General features: G+C 38.0%; 1 protein-coding gene across 2 annotated transcripts in view; it reads left to right on the top strand.

The window, feature by feature from the left end:
* The window catches only part of PPP2R3B (protein phosphatase 2 regulatory subunit B''beta), a 51,339-nt gene that overhangs the window by 7,859 nt on the left and 20,382 nt on the right, over nucleotides 1-23,098 (top strand). The gene's annotated exons all lie outside the window — the stretch shown is intronic.

Below are 23,098 nucleotides of genomic sequence, written 5' to 3'. Positions count from 1 at the left end.
TGCTTTTCTGTACAGTCTTTCAAAACCCGTAAGCTTAATTTTAGATTTACATCAATCATTTAAACAGCTCATTCTTTTAACAGGTGTTCAGTCTGATAGGAAATCAGATATTAGATTTTCTTTTTCCCTTCCGTGTTGCTTGAGAACCTGTCTTATATTTTGAGAATGTGTCCATATGCCCTACACTCACTCTGTCAGCAAGAAATAAACTTGGGGCCAAAACTGTGTGTGGGCAAAAATATAAGTGCAACTTATCCAGTGAACTATTTTCCCCTGATAGACCTAGCCAATGACCGACTGGAATTTTTCAGCAAGCTTTGTTATGAGAAAGATCTACACAATGCCAGTGGTAATATGGCCGAGTCTTGGCAAATTTAGAGGCTTTGCACACACAATTATCTTAAAGTTGCCTGACTTTCATTGAATTTAAGTCGTTGCATTGATTTGAGGAGATACCAGTTAAGCACACTCATTGTTTTCCACAGTCAACAATAAATGGTTACTAAATTCAGTGTTTTAGCAGTGGCATAATATGTAAATAACGCTTTGGTGTTGGGCTGGATTAGTGTGGTGTTCTTGTCTTCATGGGGAAGCTCAGTTTGTATTCTGGGAACAAGAGATACAACTTAAAAGTGGGTCCACAGAAACCCGAGTGACTAAGAGGTATTTTTAAAAGTGTATTCCAATACTTCATGTTAGATGTGCCCCTTTGCAATAGGAATCACTATCCTGTGTAAAAAATACCTGGGAACTGTAGAGCCACTCATATAATGTTTCTTGACCACAGGTACTTGCAGGAATGATGGGCTGTTGGGATATGTGTTTAATTAACCTTGTGCATACTGTTTATTTCATTTCATATGGAACTAGACTTACATATTTGTTCTGTGTGGATCTTACTGGTAACTTTGGCTGATTTCAGGTAAGTGAATCAGCTGGAAGTCTACAAGAAGATTTTCACTACATTTGTAGAAATCCATTTGCTGGGAAAACGTGGGGGGAAACCTCATGAGTGGATGCTGAGAAAATATTTACAAAATATCTGTACAATTGAGTTGTAAATGTGTCCACTGTGAACAACGTTCAATTTGACCTTCTTGACAAAACAAGGCTTGTAGAACTTGTGAAAAGGTTTGACTTGATCTGTTGAGTTTTTTTAATTCATTAGAACCAGGAGAAGAATTTCTAAACAGTTTTATTCTTTTAGAAGCTAGATTTGTATTGATAATAAATAATCTTCTAAATTTGGTAAACATTTCTACTACATCACTGCTGTATTGTAAATAATAATTCTTGTGGCATACTTCACTAAGAAATAAAGCAAACTATTGGAAGTTATGCAATATTGAAAGCAATTAATGATGAGCTAGATTATTCCTCCATCTACTAATAGTCTTTGTGTATAGTCATCATTTACAGCAGATACTTTAAGTCTTCTGTTCTAACTTCAAATTTTAAAAAAAGATCACTAGTTTTGTTCTCTTACTTGCTTTTAACACACTGAAAACACCACCTAAAATTTTGAGTATTTGCTTATTTATCGAGTGACAAATTTAAGCTTAGAATTTTAAAAAGATTTTTCTAGAATGCTTGAAAAGATATTTAGACCTCACATAAAGACTTACAGTAATGGAGATTTGAGGAAAGTCAGGAATACTATTTCTGTTGACAGTGTATTTGTGCTGTTATACCTCTGTGAGATATCTTATTCCTTGGGTCTTTTTTCTTCATGCCCCTTTAGTTGTACTGAAAGGTGAAGTTCAGTTGGTTACCAGTGACCTGTTTCTTTGCTCTGCCTTCTTTCTTTGCTTTATCCTTTGCTTGCAAGTGTGGAAGTGCAAAGATTTTCATTTAATGCTGTAGAAATCAGTGTAAGTGTCTGTTGCCTCCATTTCCTTCATCAACAGTGATTTCATACTGATACAGCAACAGTGTTAGATCACGAGTAAGTCTTTATAGAAATTCTATCAGAAGTCCTGTTTTGGGTTGGTAAATGAATGATTTGTGATTTTACTGACAGACTTTTAGAACAAAGTCTGTCTTAAACTTCCTGACTTGTTTTGTTTTAAAATTCTAGGGGAGGGAAGTCTCAAGCAAATGCATAAGCAAGAAGCTGTCCTGCAGCTGCCCCTGACTCAAAGTTATTGTCTTGTGATTTCAGGGACTAAATTACATGTGTTAGCCTTGATTTGCAGTAGTGGTTGCACTTTCATACACCAATCATTCCAGTTTGGAAAATGTTTTTGAAAGGATTAATTGAAAATTCAGTTAATGTCAAAGTGATAGAAGTACTGAACAGCTGGTGCCATGTTTAAATAAGTTGCTGGACAGTTATAAAATGTTACCATTGATATTCTTTATACCAGATTACTTTGTCAACTTCTAAATTAAAGTGACACAAGGTAAATAATAGCAATGTAGAAATGCCTAAATATCCATAATGGCCAGCATGATCTTGAAAATATGCCAAATTCATATCATTAAGACTCTGTACTCACCTGTGGGAATATCTCAGTGAGTTCCGAATCTGAATCTTCATTTCAGCCTATTCTGCTATTCAGAGGCTTACATTGGTAAAGTTAAAAATGCATATATTGTGGGCTAGAGCTTCCTCTGTGGATATTCTCTGTAGCATCACATTTCATTTAAAATATAAAATGCCAGCATCTTATTATAGCAGGTGTGACTTTAATTTGTGCAATCCATACTACATTTCTTGCTTATGTCTTTCTCCCTTTAGTAGCCACCTCAGCAGCATCAATTTTGGGTGGTCCTGGTTTTCATGATCTGATTAATAAGGTCATCTGAAGATCATGAACAGTAAATAGGCTTCATCTGTACAACTATTCCAACAACCCATTTCTGTTAAAATTTGCTTTATGCTGTACATAAATAAATAAAATGTAAACTTGATAATAATTTCTTAAGATGTCAGAGAACATGAGAATTGTTCTGAAAGGGGTATGAACTATTCATTTACTGTCAAGCTTTGCTTTTCTAATATCTAGCATTGCTGCTTGCAGGAGTTCATCTGTCAGATGCAGTTAGCAATCCAAAAAGGCCCACGCTATGACTCTGGAGCCCAGGCTGTGTAATCACAGCAAGGTGACATGTATCTTATCTTACCATCTGATAACGGCCCATGGCGTGGTGTTCATACATGGCATTCTTTTCATAACGTGCAGGGAATCTGATCAGCCCATCCTTCCCAGCCTACCAACGTGGCACATCTGACATCCAACTGCTGCCTTTTTATTCACTCTCTTGCCTTTTAAGAATTCTAGATTATCCCAGCAATTGGAAAGAACCTCCAGGCATTGCTTGTCTAATTCAAGAGTTCTGAAATATGTAAATAATCATTAGAGGAGGTGAGCCCATGCAAGACTTCCAGTTCTAAGGAGGAGGCATTGCATCCTCCAAGAAAAATAAAGTGCATCTGGGCCCAGAACTTCTTTCCATGGCCAAAGTATCTGGTTTTCCCTCTGAAGGCAATTTTCTTAACTGCACAGTTTCAACATCCAGCAGTTCATCAGTGTTGCATGTCATGCTCAAAACTGTCCATAACTTTATAGCAATCGTTTTGGTTAGCTGGTAGCTGTGTATGAGCATAATAACTTGATTCTTTCTGTCACCTACACATTGTCGACATACCTCCCTTGGGTTTTGTCAGGGTAGTGCTGAAAAGAAGGGACTCCATCCAAAGGTGTTTTAGGGATGGATGGTTGCACTTTATTATACTCTCTTCAGCTCACAAGTGCATTGTCCTGTACTTCTCTCCTCATGCAGAGCAGTTAGAAATGGGAAGTTGCTAGCAAGAAATTAGTTCCAGGATCTTTTAGTTTTTAAAAGGCCAGGTAGGAACTACCTGATTTATAAATGATTCTTGATAATATTTAATTATGGTGTTAGTCTAGTCGCAATGTTTTCTGAGGAAAAAAAAGAACCCAAGATTTCAAGGGTTTATTTGTTGTATTTTTTTGCCTATTTCTTTGTTGTGTTTGGGATTTTTTCCTTGTTTTCTTAATCTAGCAAAGAATTTCTTCTGTTTGTCTGTCTTGTAGTATATTTATGTAATTTCTTCTTTATATTTCCTGCCCTATAGTACCTGTGTCTTAGCAAGCATCCTTAGCTGATTGACTTGTATATCTTCCTGAACTACTTGTTTTTACTAGTAGTGATCTTTTTTCCACTTTAAACCTCTGAAATATATTTTTAGTATTAAGTTAGTCATGCTGTTTCCTCTTTTTTCTATATTGAGAAAGGTGCTACCTTGTCTTAGTTATCTTCTCTTTAATTGCAGTGATCTGCCTCTCACTAATCAGTTACTTTTGGAAAGGGTTCCACTAGTTGCATAATAACCCTTTACACTGGCTGTTGTGGAGATACAACAGTTCTCTTTTCACACTTGACCCAGGAGCCACTCTTAATTTCTGCAGCATCATGGGCTAAGGGGTTCCATTAGATTCCAGCCTGTTGCCATTGGGCTTGGCCATTCAGCCCTATTTAAACTGCCTTCTAAGGCCAAGCAGGCTTTCTTTCATCTTGGTTCATGTGCTACTGGGCTGAAGACTGGACCTCAGCAACTAAAGTTTTGTATGGCTGAATACATCTTATGACATATTTAAATTATTTTCTTGGGGACTTCCTGTAATGTTGGGATGCTTTTTTTCCAAAGCTTTGGTCACTTCCCTATAGTCTCTTAAGACTTTAAATACACTGTTGACACGTGCTTCTGACAAGAAATTCCATTTCTGTAGACAAATGCTTAAGTCTTTTTAAGGTATTCTTCAAGTTTCTATTTTCTCTGTATTGCCAAAAATATTGTGCTTTGTGTTGTGTTACTCTTGTGTATGTTCAGATCTCTGTTACAGTGGTAAATGCTTTAGCCACAGTCCCTTGATTCAGATTCATTCATAGTGTGTATCTTTAGCTTTGGAAGGAAGCTCTGAGCATGCATCTTCCCCTCTGTTTGTTTATCTAGCTAATAATAAGCTACCAGGATACTTGGACAGCTTCGTGGCTGGCATCCAGGCCTTTACCCAATATAGGACTTTGCCTTGGCTTTCACTGGAGAGAATTCATATTTAGAATAAATGTAACACTATACTTGAACACTCCTAGTCCAATCTGGATGGAAGCTGACTTTCCCTTTCCCCTGTGGCTAATTCATGGCTGAAAAGGTTAAAAGAGATCTAAGGGGATTCTTGGCCGCATGGCTTTGCAAATGCTCATTCTTAAATGTGGCAATACAAACTCCTTTTCCCTTCAAATGGCGAACAGGAGGTGACTGATCAGTAGCTGCCAGTGTACTTCAGTATACTCAATTTCGTGTAGATTCTTCACAGAGTGTAGCCTGGGAACTCTTGACAATTATACTGCATCCAAGTATGTAAATGACCACTGGATTTGAAACCAGAGTGCTGAAGCAGTGTTAGGCTAACCGTGGGATTGACTTGACATCTACTTGGTGCAGTGAAGTAATACAGAGTATTCAAAATACTGAATGTGCTGTGGCTGTTACATGATAATGGACACTGAGGGAAATGTAGAACCCTTTCCAAAATGGTGTACAGAACACTTATTTCTTACTGAGGCTCCTTCAGCAGGTTCAGGAGCTCCAGGATTTTTAAGTTCTGGATTACAGCTCTGGTCTTTAGCTTGACTCTCCGTGTGACAGTCAGTCATCTTAATGACATAGTACAGTCACATCAAGACTGTGAATGTGGTAGCAAACAGGAGTGCATCACCTGGTGAAGAGGGATGAAAATAGCAATTTAGATGAGAAGATACCTTTCCTTACCTCAAGTATGGCCTATTTTGCCTAATGTGAAACACAATCTGCCTTGCAATACAACCTTTCTGACCTTCCACAAACATTTTGGTCTGGAATGGGTATCTGTTGCCAGAGTAGGATTCCTCTCCTACTCTAACACCTCAGTCCTTCATCTCAAGTTCCAGGCATACTGCTGTTGTGTGCTGCATGCCCAGTTTCCTGCTGGTTCCCTGTGGCCAAGGTTTATCCTATGTTAGTTGATTTAGTCGTCCTGAAAGACAGTGAGTGACAGCCAGTTTTGCTCAATGCAGTTTGATAGTCTGGTCATGCCAACCGCAACATGTCTGACTCTTGCCTTGTCAATTCCTTTCTTGTTCTCCCACTTCCGAAAGAAATAAATATCTTCATAACGAGTTGCAATAAAGAAGTGGGGCTGGACAGGACTGGATACTAAATTAAAACCAAGAACACAGGTGTTTTATCACCATTTACTTTGTAACAGAGCGTGATAAACTGAAAAAGGATCCAATTAAGACAAATCATGTTTCACTAGTACTTTTCAATAGGTTCCTTTTCTTAATCATAGATTTTAATATACTGTTACATGACAGAAATGCTATGATTGGATAAATAGAGCTAAAGATTATATGGGAGTAAAACAGCACCATCCAGTAAGAAAAATCTCAAACTTAGTGTTGAAAGAGTTGTTTCATTGTTTCTTGGGCTATGTGCATCTTTATGTAATCAGGAAAATGGCTTTATTTAAAGCATGAGAAATGAAAACAATAAGATTGGCCAGATCGTTCTTTTTATGCTGTTAGTAACTGAACTTGGGCATGGCAAGTAGGCAACATACCACTATCTCAGGAGAATTTGAGTGTTAAGGGTATAAACACCTTGAACTGGAAATGGTAAGAGTTGCCATACCCATAACTATGATGGTGATATTTGAAAAAAAAGTCATCAAAATAGGAACATTTCCTAAAGATTGCTGTGATAAAAGTATACCCATTTAAAATGTGAAGACTTCAAAACTTATCAGTTAATGTACCTAAAACTGTAAAGGAGGAAGGACAGAAGGTCACTTCAATTTCCACAAAAGCTTATCAGATTTCTATTTGCATGAAGAATATCGACGTGGACTAAAGTTTGGCCTCACCACTCCCATAAAATGTATTTGCGATTCAATACACTGAAAACAGAGCAGAGTGGTGGCCGACTAACTTTAGTGCTACTGAAATGTGACAGGTATGCGATCTACTATGTGGATGTTAATGTTTACAAAGGTCCTATTTAAGCACCAAAACAAATCCTGTCAGCTTTTTTCAAATTTTGTGACATCATTGATATTTCTAATGTAGCCTTTTGGTAAAACAAGATTTGAAGCAGCATTTCAGTGCTGTAACATTTGCCCCATTTCTGCTATGGCTTTCTGTCTTAGCATTTAAATTATTAGATTATTGCTATACAGTAATTAGATCTAGATTTTTTTTTAATTATTTACATGATTATGTGAACCACATAAAGTCTGCAGCTTTTTCCGTTGTTGCCTTCATTTTCCCAGTGTCATAAGGTTCCAGCTAAAGGATGAAAGAGTTTAAAAGGAATTTAATTCCTGTGTAATAAGCCTTAGCCTTCAGTGAGGTACTTCATGGAAACTAGACAGTGAGTGTTTTGTGACAGAAGGGAAAGCTGAGGGGGATGGGAGGAGGAAGCTACAAAATAACCACAACTGGCCTCTCTGCATTCCTGTAGGGCTTGCTTTTTTTAAAATTGGAAGCTGCTTTTATAGATGCTCCTCCAAACAGGTTTTTTTTTTCCATACAGTCCCATTTAGACTTCGGAATGCATGGACAAAAGGGCAGGCCTCCAAAGTGACTTTCCAATCTGTTTTTGCTATTCCAGCCAAGTTCCCTTTAATGTATGGAGAGGGTGAAGTTGAGCTGACTCTTATAATATCACAGAACTCGAGCACAGCTGCTGCTTTAAGTGGCACAGTGTGATAATACAACAGCTCTGCTATTTACTGGGACTCAAGTGCCTGGACTGGCACACAGAGACATTATATGAAATCCGAAAGCATGAGGATAAAGGAGATTTCTTTGCGGCAAGATCCTGACCTGAGGAAGGAGTTGGCATTGCTAGCTCGAGGATGTGATTTTGTTTTACCTTCTAGATTCAAGAAGAGACTGAAAGCTTTTCAGCAGGTCCAGGTTTGTCTTTCTGTTCTTATACAATTAAGTTGTTGTTGTCAATTGTACTTTCACAACCACGCAAACTGCAGGAAATACATGGAAGTGCTTATTAGACTGATCCTAAAAGAAGGATTTTTTATCATCTGTTCCATATATGATGATTTCTTCTGTGTTTCAAAAGACTATGCAGGTAGTTTTCTGCAAACAAACTATGAGGAGAGTTTGCTGAAGCACAGCTGAAGTACGATGTTTGCACAGAGGGATATGCGGTGGAAAGTTGGTGCATTTAATGCTGTTAGACTTTTAAAGACTGTTTTCCTTAATCTGCATAATCACCCTCTGCATGCATTTGCTCAGGATTTAATTTACCTTTTACTGGAACTGGACATATAAAATACAGTGAACTAAGTTGTTACTTTACTAACTCAAACATAATATACTAGAAGGGGCTTTCATACTTACAGGATAATCCTGAATTCCTTTGGATTATGTTTATTTTGAACTTTGTATTTGGATGAGATAGTTTGTTGCTACATGATTCACACGTGTGCCTCTGCTGTTCTGCAGCAGTGAGTTAAATCCACCATTTTAGGGTGAGCTCATAGTTCAGAATAGAAGTATTTGAAAAGTAAAATTAGAAGGAAAGCCACTTATAGAGTAAAAGTTCAAAGATATTATCATTTTGCAGTGAGAAAAAGTGTGCAACTTTTTTTTGAGAAACTGAAATCTGGTATTTCCTTGAACACACTTTAAGGCATTTGGTGATAATGTGAAAACATTCACTTTGTCCTTAACTTACCTCACTTCTAATTCATATATAAAAGGTATATCAATGATGGCATGTGTGACTTTTTTTCACTCTTTTCTAATTAAGGAAAGTTTAGCAGTTCATTAAAAACTACATTATCTCAGATTTTTTGGCTTTAAATCATTCTAAATATAGCCTGCTACTTAATTTTGAATTCAGTGCACCAGTGTCCCTTTCAGGTGACCTTCAAGAGAGGGACATAGAGCCCTATGACCCTAAGAATGTGTTAGCCTTCTGATTTCTGTATCATTATTTAAAATTTTTTTCATCTGACATTTATAAGCAGAGTGCAAGTGTTGGCTGTGCTGGTTTATGCCATTCAGCATAAACATGTGAGTGAAAGAATTTTTGACTTGTATCTTCTGTGCTGAACTAGATACAGAGAAGGGAGCTTGTTGACTAGAGACACTAGGAAAAGAAAATACTGTCTTAATTACTCAAATATAGTGGTAGCAGTTAATATTTAGGCAACTCGGAGCAGGAGGCAGGTTCAGTCCAGTCATGACATCCTGTTGTAAACAAACACATCATTACCTTGTGTGGTGCCCCTTCACTTGATCCGTCTTTCGTCAAATCATAGTTGGATCACTTGTACTTTTACAGAGCTTTTTTACGTTGACCTAGAAAACATCTCAGTGTACTATGGTAATTCATACCTACAAGCAACTAACTGCTTCAAACACTGCTTGTCTAATCTGCAGGGTTTTTTCTCTTTTGGTGGGCTGCCAGCTATAAACTTACAGTACAGACAAAGAGCAAATATTTTCCATTTTTAACCAGACTTGCACTTGCTGAGTAAATGGCAAACGTAGAATAACATATGATAAACCATATAACTGGATTACAAAATTCTTTGAGCAAAACAGAATTAATAGGAGTATAAAACTAGAATATGAGGCCAGTCATTGCTTATTTTGATATAAAGTATTTTATCCGAGGTTTCTTTTTAAATAGTACTTTGCTTCAACTTCATGATTTTAAAGAGACGTTTTTGGAAGTACCTTCCAAAACTAAATGTGGGTTCTGGTAATTGTTGATACAAAAGTTGGGCATTCTTTACTTGACATTTTATGTTAATGTTAATTTCAACTTGTCGTTGTAGGTTGGGTGCATTTTAAAGAATAGCTATTTATTAGCTGCATAATCCTTCAAGAAATTTCATGTTGAAATTAAAGACTGCTTAGAGCTCTTGTATAATAACTTGGAAAAAACTTTCTCATTTCAGTTGCTAAACTTTGTTGCTGCTGGAGTTTACAACCTCCTATTCCACTGTATGGGCTTTCAGACATAACAGTGTATATTGTAAAATCAGAATGCTAAAATCAAGCAGAAATGGAAACCAATCTGTTTTTCTATATTTCTACTACAATCTTGTCATTTTATAACTTGTTAAACAAATGGCAGATTCTCTTTAAGAGCTTTGTGCCATTAAATCTAGCATCTTAAAATAAAATATGAGTAATAGTGGTGGAGGGTGAAATAACATGTGGCTCAACATCTGCTCTGAGGTGGGTTGGAGTGAATGGGTCTTCCAAAGGTTCCAGGAATTCCAAGGCAGTGGCTTTTCACATAGAGCCTTGTAAGTAAGTAATCTGTGTAGGTAACCCCCGTGGTTTAGAAGGGGAGGTCATTAGAGCAGAGCACATCCAGTTTCTGGAAAATCTTTAAATAGACAACCAGTAATGAGATGGGTTGTTCTGGAAAGCAGTGGAATAGGCTGTTCCTCAGTTTTCATTTATTAATGAAAATTGATAAAACTGAACAAAGTAGGGTTGTCTTGGAAGATCTAAAGAAGATAAAGCAATACACAGCTGTTGAAATGTTCTCTATCACTTTGGGGAACTGAAATTTTTAGTAGGTAGCCCTGCATAAAAGTAAGTAGAACTTCAGTCCATCTTCTCCTAGCTTTGGTTCGAAGACTAAAACCTTTCTTAGGTACTTAACTGGGAATACATCCCTTGTCCATGCATACACCATGAACATCTTGCTCATCAATTTATCTGAAACTTTGAAGGGAGAAGAAACCATCACCATGTCAGACGTGCTGGCAACTAAAAGATGTGAACTGAAAGGCTTATTACCTGTTGATAGCTGAGCAGCTTGTTTTAGCCAACAGCTGGTAACATCCCGACCTGTCAGAGCTGAAATATAAGGAGCATTATTATCCAGTCTGTATGAGGAACATATATCCAAAACATAATTATACAGAATAAAATACATCTGTGTACAGTGACATGCTTATACTTATGTAACTTGGTGTTATCTAAACTGGCAAAATAGATATTTTTTGCTACTTAGAGGCCACATCACCTTACAAAACAGTTCAGTTTTAAAAAAGACTGGTTTTAAATTTAGAGTCAAATAAATTTGTGCTGCACGTAATGATTTTTTAAAAAGGAGAAAAAAGCACTGGCCTATATTCTTAATTAATCTGCTTAATATCAGTGCCAGACCTGAGTGCTGGCGTATTTTCTGATAGTTTTAATGCATCATAACTTTATCTGCTGTTAGTACTTGGTGATTCCTTGGTGTAGTTGTGTGTGTCACACCTCAGTGTGGAAATGGAGAACTACCAGTTTCATGGCCACCTGTTAATGACACTTAATAGCTGACATGTGCTATTTATGTCAGCTGTATGAGAACTATTTCTTCAGCTTCTGCAGTGCCTCACGAGATTGGCTTTCCTTCTGAGTGAAGTAACTTTAGAAATTGGTGCCTCCTAATCACTTTTACACTCATTTGTTACCAAAATTCTACTTGCTGGTGGCATGTTCAAGACAGCAACAAATACAGATCCTCTGGGTGCTAATGTGTGCTGGGCCAGTGTGTGGCTGTGATGTAGTGCACCCAGTTATTCTTTGAGTCATGAAGACAACATTCTCATTTCTGAGAGAAAAAATAATTTCAAAAAATTTAATTGAGATGGTTGGTTTTACAGCTATAGTGTCAGAAGTATGTTGTGTAACAATTAGAGGCTTCTGGCAGGTCAGCTTTCCTGTAAATATCAGTGTCCCATTTTAACATCATCTGTAGACCTTTTAACACCACAGAGGAAGGACCTGATACTCATTTTTCTGTAATACCTTTACATGAGGCATAGAAATGCTTTATTGAAGAACACAACCAAGTGTTTGCAAGGAGGGCCAGAGATGGAATACAAATCTCATTCCGACTGTAGCTAATAGTTACACTTGATTCTAGTTTGCTGATACAATGCCAATTTTCCAGAGCAGATGCCAATACTTGAGACAGAATGAAAATATATAAGCTGCCTGCTGAGACTTGCTGGTTAAGATGAGGTTTTCCATAAATGGTTCACTGCTAGTGGATTGCCATGTTTTAAGCTCTAACATCTTAAAGGAAGCTGTAAACAAACTGGTAGATTTTTACCACTTCTACAATGGAGGATCCTGGTTCAAACTTAAAGTGTATTGCTGTATTTAAGTTACTATTACTGCAAATGTGTCCTGTTCCCCTATAAAAGCCAATGTGGTGCAAGTTTGTTACAGCTTATTTGCATGCATGATTTGAGAGTCTAAACATCTGTTCCCTCTACAGCCAAGTTTTGTGACCCAGCAATTCAATATTGAAGAGTTCAGATGTATTTATTTTTCCTTGGAATAAAAGATTCACTATCCTTTTCTCCATTTTAACATACCTTTGTGATCACTAATGCTACTAATAGTAGATGTTCTATGACTGTTGATGTTAGGACTTTGTATGCTAGAAAGCCTGAAACAGTTTGGCACATCTTCATATAAAATGGCCTTCGATTTTACAGGGCAAGAGGGGTATGAGATTGTTTTTGCAATTGTCCAGATCAGAATTTCGTGGGGCATTGCCAGGCAAGCAGCTGACAGAAAGAACTGCAGGTGCAGCAATTGTTGACTTTGCAGCTCAGTAGCCAGGCTGAACCTGATCGTGTTTTTCTTCTTTGAGAGCATTTTTCTTAAAGTCAATTGCATTGAGTGATTGAAACTTGTTTTGTTGTTAACATGAAGCGATAAAAAGCTATTGCAGAGTTTAAGTGGATGTCTGTCTTAGCTGTATGTGTTACTTTTGATGTTGAACTGATGGCCTGTCCTGACAGGGGCTTTTTTCTGTAGACAAATGTTGGAATTGCCTCAGCTGTACCTCACTGTCAGTCCCTTGGCTATGTACAGTCAAAATGATCACATACTGGAGGGATCTCAACTGCTTGTCTCCTGAAAACAGTTTGGGTAACAGAATATACTGGTAAAGAATGGAAGAACTGATTTGACCTATGATCACAGTATTCTCTGAGTAGGAATATTTTCTGAGAAAGCTGCAACTAATTGACAAATGGGATATATGAGTAACTGAGATACTTAATTTGACACAATTTATGAACTGGAGGCTGTTAGACATCAACTCCCATACAGTGGCTAATATTTTTTCACTACTTCTTTCTTACCACAAAATATAAAAGAAATTGCATTTCATGGGGTAGATTTTTCTGAAAATCTTCCTTTTTTCCATTTCATAGTCTGGACCTTTTTCCGTTTTAAAATTAGTAGAGCATGTGGAGGAGATAAAAAATATCTTCACTGGTCAGCCATGGCAAACTCTTGAAGGGTTCTGACTTCAAAGCCTTTTTAAAAAGTTTTGTCAGCAAATAAAGCAAGTTACTGATGGACATGCATGTAATATGGAAAGGTCTTATGTTCAAGGGTTTGAGTGGGAGGGAGGTAACTACCTCTTCCATTTTGTTCTGACCCCAGATATTTTCTAAATAAATCAGTGAATTCTTCTTACTGCGTCACTTGCTATTGACACTCTGCGTGATTGTACAAAAAAACCCCAAATGTCTGCAGCCATGTTTGGGGGTGTTTCTATATGACAATAGATGCTTTTACAATAGTGTCCCCCAGCAAAACTGCCTGATTTATCTCTGCCAGCTATACCAAAGTGCAAATCAGGAGAATCCCAGTATTCCCAAAATCAGAGTTGTAGAAGAACTTGAATGAGACATCTGTTAGTGCACCTTATTTATTACTGGAATGGAGGAGATTGAGAAGTCTGTTCTGTAATGGTTATATATTGTGCAGTAAAATGCCAGTTTACCTCAGATGGAGAGTTCAGTCTTCACTGAACTAGTGAAAATCAGGTTTGACCATTGGAGAGTTTCCCATTCTTGGCTTGTTTATGGCCTGTGTGCATGAGACTTGACGTGCTTGTAGTGGCTGTTCACACATGCTTTTAGTTGAATGTGGGTTTAAATTCAATACCCCAGATGGTATGTATGGAATGCATTTCTTAGTTTCAGGTGGAAGCTTTTCCTGGATGCCACTACCATCTCCTCCTACACAAGAATTAACACACTTTCCCAAATAGGTTTTTGTAGATGGTTCAAAGTTTTGCATGCTCTGAGGCTTCAGTAAGTTTTTCTCGTGGCTCATTTGGCCTGTTTCAATTTGTCTTCGTTAAATTAAAGGGGAAAAAAGTTACTGATTGTACCACCATGAAAAAATTTTGAAATAATTCTTTACACTTTAGTAAGACTTTCAGGGTTATCCAGTGATGGCCCTTACCACAGCAATTTCACCCAAACTGAATGGGGTGCTTCTTTCCCTGGCTATTACAATTAGGAGTAACTCGCTGAACTACTTCTTACTCTGATGTCCTGAGGCTTAAAATAAGGGGAGAAATTAGCTTCAGGTGGCAAACACCTACCAACTCCCTTTTTTATACCTCAGAATCTGAAGTTACCATACAGTCTTTCAGTGGCAAAATAAAACTCAATTCTAGTTTGCTAATAAGCTGAACTTTCCAACATCGAATTGTAAAATGAATGTACAGTCTTATCTCTGTCACTTCGTAGCCAGGGATACTCTAGAAGGATTGATATCTTGCTGTTGAGTTGACGTTTGCTCTCAACATGGACCAGGTTAGTGAGTCACTGCACCAGAGGGACAGCACAGTTTGATACTGAGAGATTAAAAACAAACACCAAGAAGTGTGCAAATCAACTAACTCTTCTGAGCTTTCCGTTTGTAGTTTGGCCACTATTTGCCAAACAGTTGCTTGAGTCAGGTTGTCAGTGGGCAGCAGAGGGAATGGATGAGTTACATGAGTTAGAATCACCATTTGTTTTGTCTCAACTGGCAGTAGCAGTGCCTGCACTATGAACTTCTGAACACATTGAGTTTGGCATGTAGTCAAACCAAATATAAGAAAGGCTATCTTTTCTTTTATATATGCTGTATGCAAATGAAGAAATTTAATATTGCAAATATTTCTTTCATAGCCAATAAGAAATTGTACATATTTTTAGGCCTCCGAATTCTAGTCTTAACTACATCATAATCCTCCTTTCTTCTGCAGCTTTTACTGCAAGATTAGGGTCTTCCTTAGACTTCATTTTTACTTTGTTTTACCCAGGATCCTTCTTCACATTACTCCTGACTGCTCTAAACCTCTCTAAATCTCTTTTGACTTTCTTGTAGAATTGCTACTTGCTGTAACATGTCAATTATCCCAAAATGGGACAGAGCTCTGGGAGTACAGTTAGTTTAATGTTGAGGGTTATCATTTGCATTGAATCACAGGCCAGATTACCATGTATTTTGTACAGAAATAGATGTGAGAGTAAATGGGCAAGAATGTGCATAAATGCGATGAGAGTGCTAGTCAGCTTGTGTGAAACTGAGATGAGTGCCTAACATGGGTGCAGGAAGAAAGCTTCCTGTATATTTGCCTGGTCAGAATCTGAACGTGAACGCAGAATTGCCAACTGGAACATAGACTGCATTGGGAGGGTTGCTAATGCCTGATCCCATCAGATCTCGGAAGCTGAGCAGGGTCAGCCCCGGTTCGTACTTGGATGGGAGACCTCCTGGCAATACCAGGGGCTGTAGGTTCTAGTCCCGCGGACTTCACTGTCACCATCCAAGCTCACTTGGCTGTGGCAGATGAACCCCAGGAGTTAAAGGGTGGGGCCAGTTCTGTGCACGCTGTGCCTCACCTAAAAAATCCACAGTTCAGGCTGGAAGGGCACACCCACGTGGGGAGAGCCCAAATCTTCGATCTCGAAGCCTGGCCATCAGGTATAAAATCAGAAACAGTGTAGTTTGAAGTACAATTTTTTCTTCCAATGATATATTGCTTTTATGGAAAGTTAATTTTTGCATTTCCTTCCCCTTGTTGTAGCACAAATATGAAGTAAGCAAGATCAAACTAGGTGAGTGAAATTGTCTGAGTTAAGGCTAACACCAAAAGTGAGCTAGTCTAAAACTTAATCAGGGTTAAAATTAATGGTGTTTATCTCTTACTGTGAAAGGAAAGAGGAGCATAAAATTAGTCTCTATAACACATCCAAAAACAGCTGCCAAACAGAGACTGAAGGGTAGCAAGCTGAAGACCAGGACAGAAGGAAGCAACTGGCACTAAAATGTTTGTTGCCAGAGGAAAGTCTTACATGTATACTCTGATGAGTGGGTTTAGTGTAGCTTCATTCTCTGTAGGTGTCTGAGTTTGATCATTCACGTATGTCTTGCATTTCTGACTAAGGCAACATCAGTTACAATCTCAGCATGGTTTTAAGCCTAATTTGAGATGATTTTAAGCAATACTGCCACAGTACTGCTCTAATCTTCCTTATTTTAATATCAGAACCGTGTTGCTTCTAAGTGGCATCAGCTGTGCAGTTGGATGAAGACAAATGGGAGGGTGGTTAACTTTGCTTTTTAGCTGTCTTGGTGACCTGAGGCAATTCACCACATTGCTTCACTATCACCAGTGACACATGGGACAGGGGACCAGAGAGTTTACTCTCTGGTTAAACTTGCGTGGGCGTGGGGGAGGATGCAGGTGTGCTGTGGTGTAGCTTATCTTATGCCATGCTGCTAAACTTCTTTATTAAGCTTTCAGATCAGCTTACTGCTTTCAAGCTGTTTGCAGTGCAATAACTACATTTTAGAGTAGTAGAACTTGAGGGGAGGGGGGGGAAAACAACACAAATTTTGAAAGCTTTAAGTTGTCCAAGAACCATCTTTTACAGAGGAAAAAATGCTGTTAAGCACATCAGGCTAAATGGGAAGTGGCATAGTCAGTAAACTCTTGTAGTAATAAATCTCATTAGTTTGGCTGGAAAGAGGCTAACGAGGAGCATACAGAAAACAGTGAAAAAGCATCACTTCTTAGATCATTGGAAGCGTAAATGTCTGCCACAAGGTCAAGAGAGCTGATGTTGCAGAGGACATGTTTCTCTGGGCTTCTTCTGAGGAAAGTTCTTGTTGTGACCTGACTTTACCTGTCCTGATGCAGATTTTTGAAGGCACTTTAAGGTGCCAAAATATTCAAGGTGTTAGAAAAGGTTTTTCAAAATTAATGTCTCTCTTCCAAATGAGACTGAACCCTTTTCTAGACAACAGTGACGTAATTATTTTACCTGGTGTTTTTAGGGTTTAAATTTCATAAAACTACTGATAATGTCAATTGGTTTTCTAGAGGAAAGTGCTGAGTATCACTGTACAACCAATTACTAAGTTAAAGAAGAAATATTCCTGTGATTTTATCAGCCTGAGTTAGATTTCCAGCTGTAGAAGTGCAGCAGAGAGATGGGAAATCTGGTTAGGTATTCCTTTTGGAGCTGCTTACTGACAACATGTTGTTCTATTCACGATTATATTTAGCTTTGATAGGCTGTAGGACACCTTGTATTCTAAAGAACTTTTTGAATTTAATAAAAGAAAGATTATTCATTGAAAAAGAGAAAAATGTTACCCTTTGGGTCTGTAAGTTGGCTTTCATTTTCTGTTGTGTATCAGGGAACTTCATGCCATATCTGCTTTTGTTGTTGGGTGGTTGATGAGCATTGTACGTGTGGGGTTGCAGAGATGCTGGGATTTAAAGGGCTGAATGGGATACCTCTGCAGAAAATCCTCTTAGCTTATTATGCAATTTGTTTCACCCAGGTAAGTTTAGCATAAAGTGAAATATATAAGAATAGGTTAAAACCTCTTTATAGTGCTTACTGCCGTTTTTGTTTGGGATTATGGTGCACCACTTAGTAAAAACCTAATGTGAAGTTGGGTCTAAATGTGAGGGAGAATTTTTTTTAGTCGTGTTTTGACCCTGTTGTATCCATTCCTTTGACTTTCCCTGGACATCCTCATGGAAATTCATGTCAAGTACTACAACAAGAGCTGCCTGTGAACTACATAGTTCTGTTTTAAATGTTTGGGATTTTGTTTGTTGTGTTGGGTTTTTTTCCAGAGAAACAGGCAGAACAAATGTTGGTGTTTGTCAGATATTAGAAAACCTCAGCACTTCTGAATGAAGTTATCTTATTCTGTAGTCATGTCAAAAACAAAGCAAATACCAAATCTGTTCAATTCAGATAGTGATAGACAAGGGAAATTGTTTTAAACTAAAAGAGAAGAAAACATTAAGAAAAATTTCTTTACTGTGAGGGTGGTGAGGCACTGGCACAGGATACCCAGAGAAGTTACAGGCATTCTGTGATGACTCAATGACCTTGTGTCTTAATTTCTAAGCTGTCTAAAAAATTCTCCCTTCATAAACATGTTTGTCTTGCTCTCTTTTCCATCAAGTCCTTTGTAAGTCAGGTTTTGCTCAGTTGCATTTGAATCCATATATTCAACCCCTTTGTGGGGCTCAGGATTGCTGGTTGCCAGTCACTGCATGCAAATATTAGATCTAGAAATTAGTGAGCACACATTCTTAAAATATCTGGGAACAAGCTCCCCCTTCCTGGTTGTTTCAGAATTACATCCTGTAGCTGAATGGCTGTATCACAGCATCAGGTTTTTCTTTCAGTTGAGAGAGAAGGAAAAGGGCACCCTTTTAAAGTTCCCACTGTCTTTATTTTTACTTATAGTAAAGTTAACTGCTGAGTACAACTCAGCACTTGGTAGATGTAAGGCTATCTAACATGAAGAATTAATTTCTGGGTTTAGAATGAGATGTATCCATGTTCTTTGCTATATACTAACTACTACATTACTGTGTTGTAATTATATTGATTTTATACCATTATTATAAACAGCTACTGAAAAAATGATTGGAAAAGGATTTGGAAAGTTGCAAAACAAAATTAAAAATTTGCCCTTTGAACAGTGAGCCCAGTGGGATATAAACTTCCACTTCCTCCATTTTAAAAGTCAAGGGAAGTAAGTGTTGGATAGCTGTGGACAGTCCTTACAGTTCTATATGTCAGGAATGCAAACGGGTTGTGTATTAAAGGTTTTCTTGAATTCTCTTACAGACAAATCTTACATAAGTTTTTTTTACATTACTACAAGCATGAAGTTTTCAAGGAATTCTCACTTTCTATCTGTTGTATGAACCCTAAAACGCAATGGCAACTTCACTACACAATTAGATTCTGAACTTTATATATACTTACAGCAAAGGTTAATGCAGTTATTTACAAGCTTATACAGCTGCTTTCCTTAATTCCAATCACAGCATCACAGAATTGATTGGGTTGGAAAAGACCTCTGAGATCATCAAGTCCAAACCTTGGTCCAACTCCAGTCCCTTTACCAGATCATGGCACTCAGTGCCACGTCCAATCTCAGTTTAAAAACCTCCAGGGATGGTGAATCTACCCCCTCTCTGGGCAGGCCATTCCAATGCCTGATTACTCTCTCTGTGAAGAATTTTTTTCTGATCTCCAACTTAAATTTCCCCTGGCAGAGCTTGAGCCCATGTCCCCTTGTCCTATTGCTGAGTGCCTGGGAGAAGAGACCAACTCCCACCTGGCCAGAACTTCCCTTCAGGGAACTTCCCTTCCAAGCGCGTTAATGTTGGTGCTGTTTCTCAGCAAGTTGCAGGGAAAATTTTCACTGACCAAACCAGTCTCTTTTGTCATTTTAACTTACTGATACCAGTATTAAAGATTTTAACTTAATGCCATAGGAAAATGTAGATCACTTTCTAAATGTTAAATTGGCCATTGAAATGGAGTCAGTTGTGTAAAAGGATTAACAAACTGTTCCTACAGATTTTCCAGTTAAAGATTTGATGTTAGGAGACTTCCAGCAGTTTTTGTTAATGAAGAAATTGCCTGGTTAAAATTATAATTAATTTCAGAACAGCTCAATCTCACACAATTAGTGCATTTTAATTGCCCTGAAAGAACTCTTTGATCCAGTGTGCAATATGTGCATCTACAGAAGTAACTAATGGCTGAAATTATAGAAACCAGTCAACTTTTAGAGCCCTTTTAGTGTCACGTGTTCCTGCATTAGAGCACATACAGTGGAATGGTCTCAGTTGTACAAGGAGCATTTCAGTTATTGGGTGGGATTCAGACTGAGAGAAGAGTCCCTGACCCTTCTTAGGAAAGTGAGAAGAGGGAAGAGATACAATGCTAACTTTATATTAGTGCATTAGTTAGAGCTGGTAGCTTTGTATGACCTATTTCTTTCTTTGGTACAGGCTCTCATCCTTGTGTTGACTGACATTAACAGCACAATTCAGTTGTCCAGTTCCAAGTTGCTGGTGGCATTTAGGAAGCATTAGTGTGCTCAGAACATCCATGTGGCAGATGCAGAGGGAGAGCTGTGCTCTGAGCTGGCACTGGATACCACAAGGAATGTTCAAGGGCATTCTGTTTTGTTCCCTAGATAATAGTCTTACTAGATGCCTGTCTGCAGGCACCAAATGAATCTGTCAGAAATTATTGTGAAGTGATCATACACTTGCTAATGCAAACGAAGCACTTTTATAGTTTCTTCTTTCACCAACTTTGAGAAACCACCATGTAGAAATAGACACCTTTCAGTATAGGGAGAGTTAATTTGTCTTGCCTTGAGAGGTTTGTAGTCTGTACTTGCATGGTTTTAGAGTTGAATAAATATGCTGTCTCACAGATTAAATATTATATGTTTTTACATTAAGCATTCTTCATTCATTCATGCTTAAATATGACATTTTTATCATAGAAAAATCAAATTTCTTCACCTATATGTTTATCTTCAGTTCTGAATCTGTTGCTTAAATTCTTCCTCGTAATCTTTGTCTGTTGTAAACATGTTAAAGACTGTAAGATGAGAAAATAATAAATAAAAGCCTTTATTATATAATTCTTTTAAATACCATGTACTAGGATAGGTCTTATTACAACTCCCGAGTGGAGATCTCCACATATGTTTAGGAATAGCTTTTAACCTGGACCAGTGGAATTATTTATTGTGTACTCTGTGCTATCTGAAGTAATTAGTAGTTTCTGATGAACAGATAGTTCTGTTGACTTTTTTTTCTTCTCTTACAATTTTTTTCCATTGTAGTCTTCCCTTTGCACTTCCATTTCCTTTTAAAACAATTTTTTCTTTTTTAATCCAAGGCTCTAAATTTTCCTGGCTGTGGATTTTAAAAATGCCTCACCTGTCTGTACTAGACTTCCTTGAAATACTGTTTTACCTCCTGTTACCTGCAACTTTCGGGGAATGTTAGAAGTCTCTGATTTACACTTACCCTACTCTTTCCTCACATGAGGCACAGCTCGTCGGGCACTTGTGAAGCACTTCAGTGGCCATTGAGCAGCTCGTGTGGGAGTGGCTGTCACAGAGGCACAGACTCAGAGAGAGTAATCAGGCATTGGTGGTGGATTCCCCATCCCTGGAGGTTTTTAAACTGAGATTGGACGTGGCACTGAGTGCCATGATCTAGTAAATGGACTGGAGTTGGACCAAGGGTTGGACTTGATGATCTCGGAGGTCTTGATTCTATGACTATTCTGAGTTGGAAGGGACCCAGAAGTGTAGAGAGAAAAATAGATTTCTGAGTTGAGAAACAGGTTTTTTAGAACTGCGGTCAGTTTTCTAAGGCCTCTTGGCAGGTGCTAAGTTAGCTCTGTGAGAAAAACCAGCAACTAGAAAAACAAAGGAGATAGGAAAGCTTTGGGTCATTCTGCTTATGAGATTGGAATTTAGAGAGATAACTTTTCTCATAGCAAAGTGAACATCTGCTGAAAAGTATCATCCAATTAAAGCTGTGATGAGAGTTATAGACACTGTGGTTTCAACCTATGAGAAGTGGCTATGGGGTGGGAATTGAAAAGGGATAAATTCTGGAATGAGAAGTGAGAGAGGAGCTTTTTACCTGTCTTTTGTCTCTCCATGGAGTTCTTGAATAAAACTGTCTTTGAGTGTGACACCTGTAAGCTGTGGCCTAATTAATCTTTTCTCACCTTCAAGATTTTCTACAAACTCACACAATCACATGCTTACACACAAGGATCAGCAAGTCCAACTCTCAAGTGCAGGGGTTGAACTCACAGCCTTGGTGTTACAAGCACCATGCTCTGACCAACTGAGCTACTCTTGTGTTAATCCTGGCAGTTCTTGTAAATGGGGAAATAGGGGAACTGCTGGGGCTCTTCTGAAGTGCTGATGAGTAGACCTCAGCTTCTTGAATGAAACAAGTTGTTTACCCAGTTATATATATTATTTGTAGTAATGGTGGTGATGTTAATTGGAGAATCAAACATTGCTATCTTTATAACTTCCCAACAGTTTGAAAGTTGAAAGGGATTTTTGATACCCTGTGGCACTTTTATTCTAAACTGATGCCTCATCAACTGGACTACTGAACTACTGATAAGATATCAAAAGTTGTTATTGACAGGATTCTTAGCAAGTGACAGGCATTGACTCCAGGAGTCACAGATTTAAGGTAACTTTTTCCTCTATGAAATAAAACTTGTAACACATTTGAGGTAATTCTGCAGCACTGGGGAGGAATGCTGGCTCAAATGCAGAGGAGGGGAAGGAAAGGTTAGTTTAGGCATGTGTAGCATTCCAGTGAGGGCTCTTGGTTTGGAACCCTGCAAATTAAAATCTGCTGTCCATAAGCATCTAGTTCAGTTCTTTCACTGACTTAAGGAAGGACCTTGATTGTGGTAGGAAAGCTGGCAGAGGTGATACAGAGTAAAATGAGGATTAGAGGGTTTTTTGATGGATTTTTGGGTTTATTTTCCCCCAGTTCTGATTGAAAATGAGAGATGGAATTCAGGATCTTGAACATATTCAAGACTAGGATGAGTCACCATATAGCATTGTTTTTACATTTGAATAGTAGTGTTGGGATTAAAAACTTTAATTGCAAATTTTGAGTTCCTTCTTAACTTTGTTCTTACTTTGCCTGCTATCTTTCCTACTCTACATTATTGGATTTCCTTTTGGCAACTAAGTACAAGGTAAATTCTTCTTTGCTGAAACTAAATGTATTTAAATAAATTTCTCTTTGTTGCTGGTCATTTGGGGAATTTTAGTGGTTTGGCATATCACAATTCTTGAGAAACAGATTTTTAAGCTCTCATATTATAGTTGT

Source organism: Pithys albifrons, chromosome 1, assembly GCF_047495875.1.
Source record: "Pithys albifrons albifrons isolate INPA30051 chromosome 1, PitAlb_v1, whole genome shotgun sequence".
Classification (NCBI taxonomy): domain Eukaryota; kingdom Metazoa; phylum Chordata; class Aves; order Passeriformes; family Thamnophilidae; genus Pithys; species Pithys albifrons.
The sequence above is the reverse complement of the archived record's forward strand: the minus strand, read 5'-3'. Positions and strand labels throughout refer to the sequence as shown.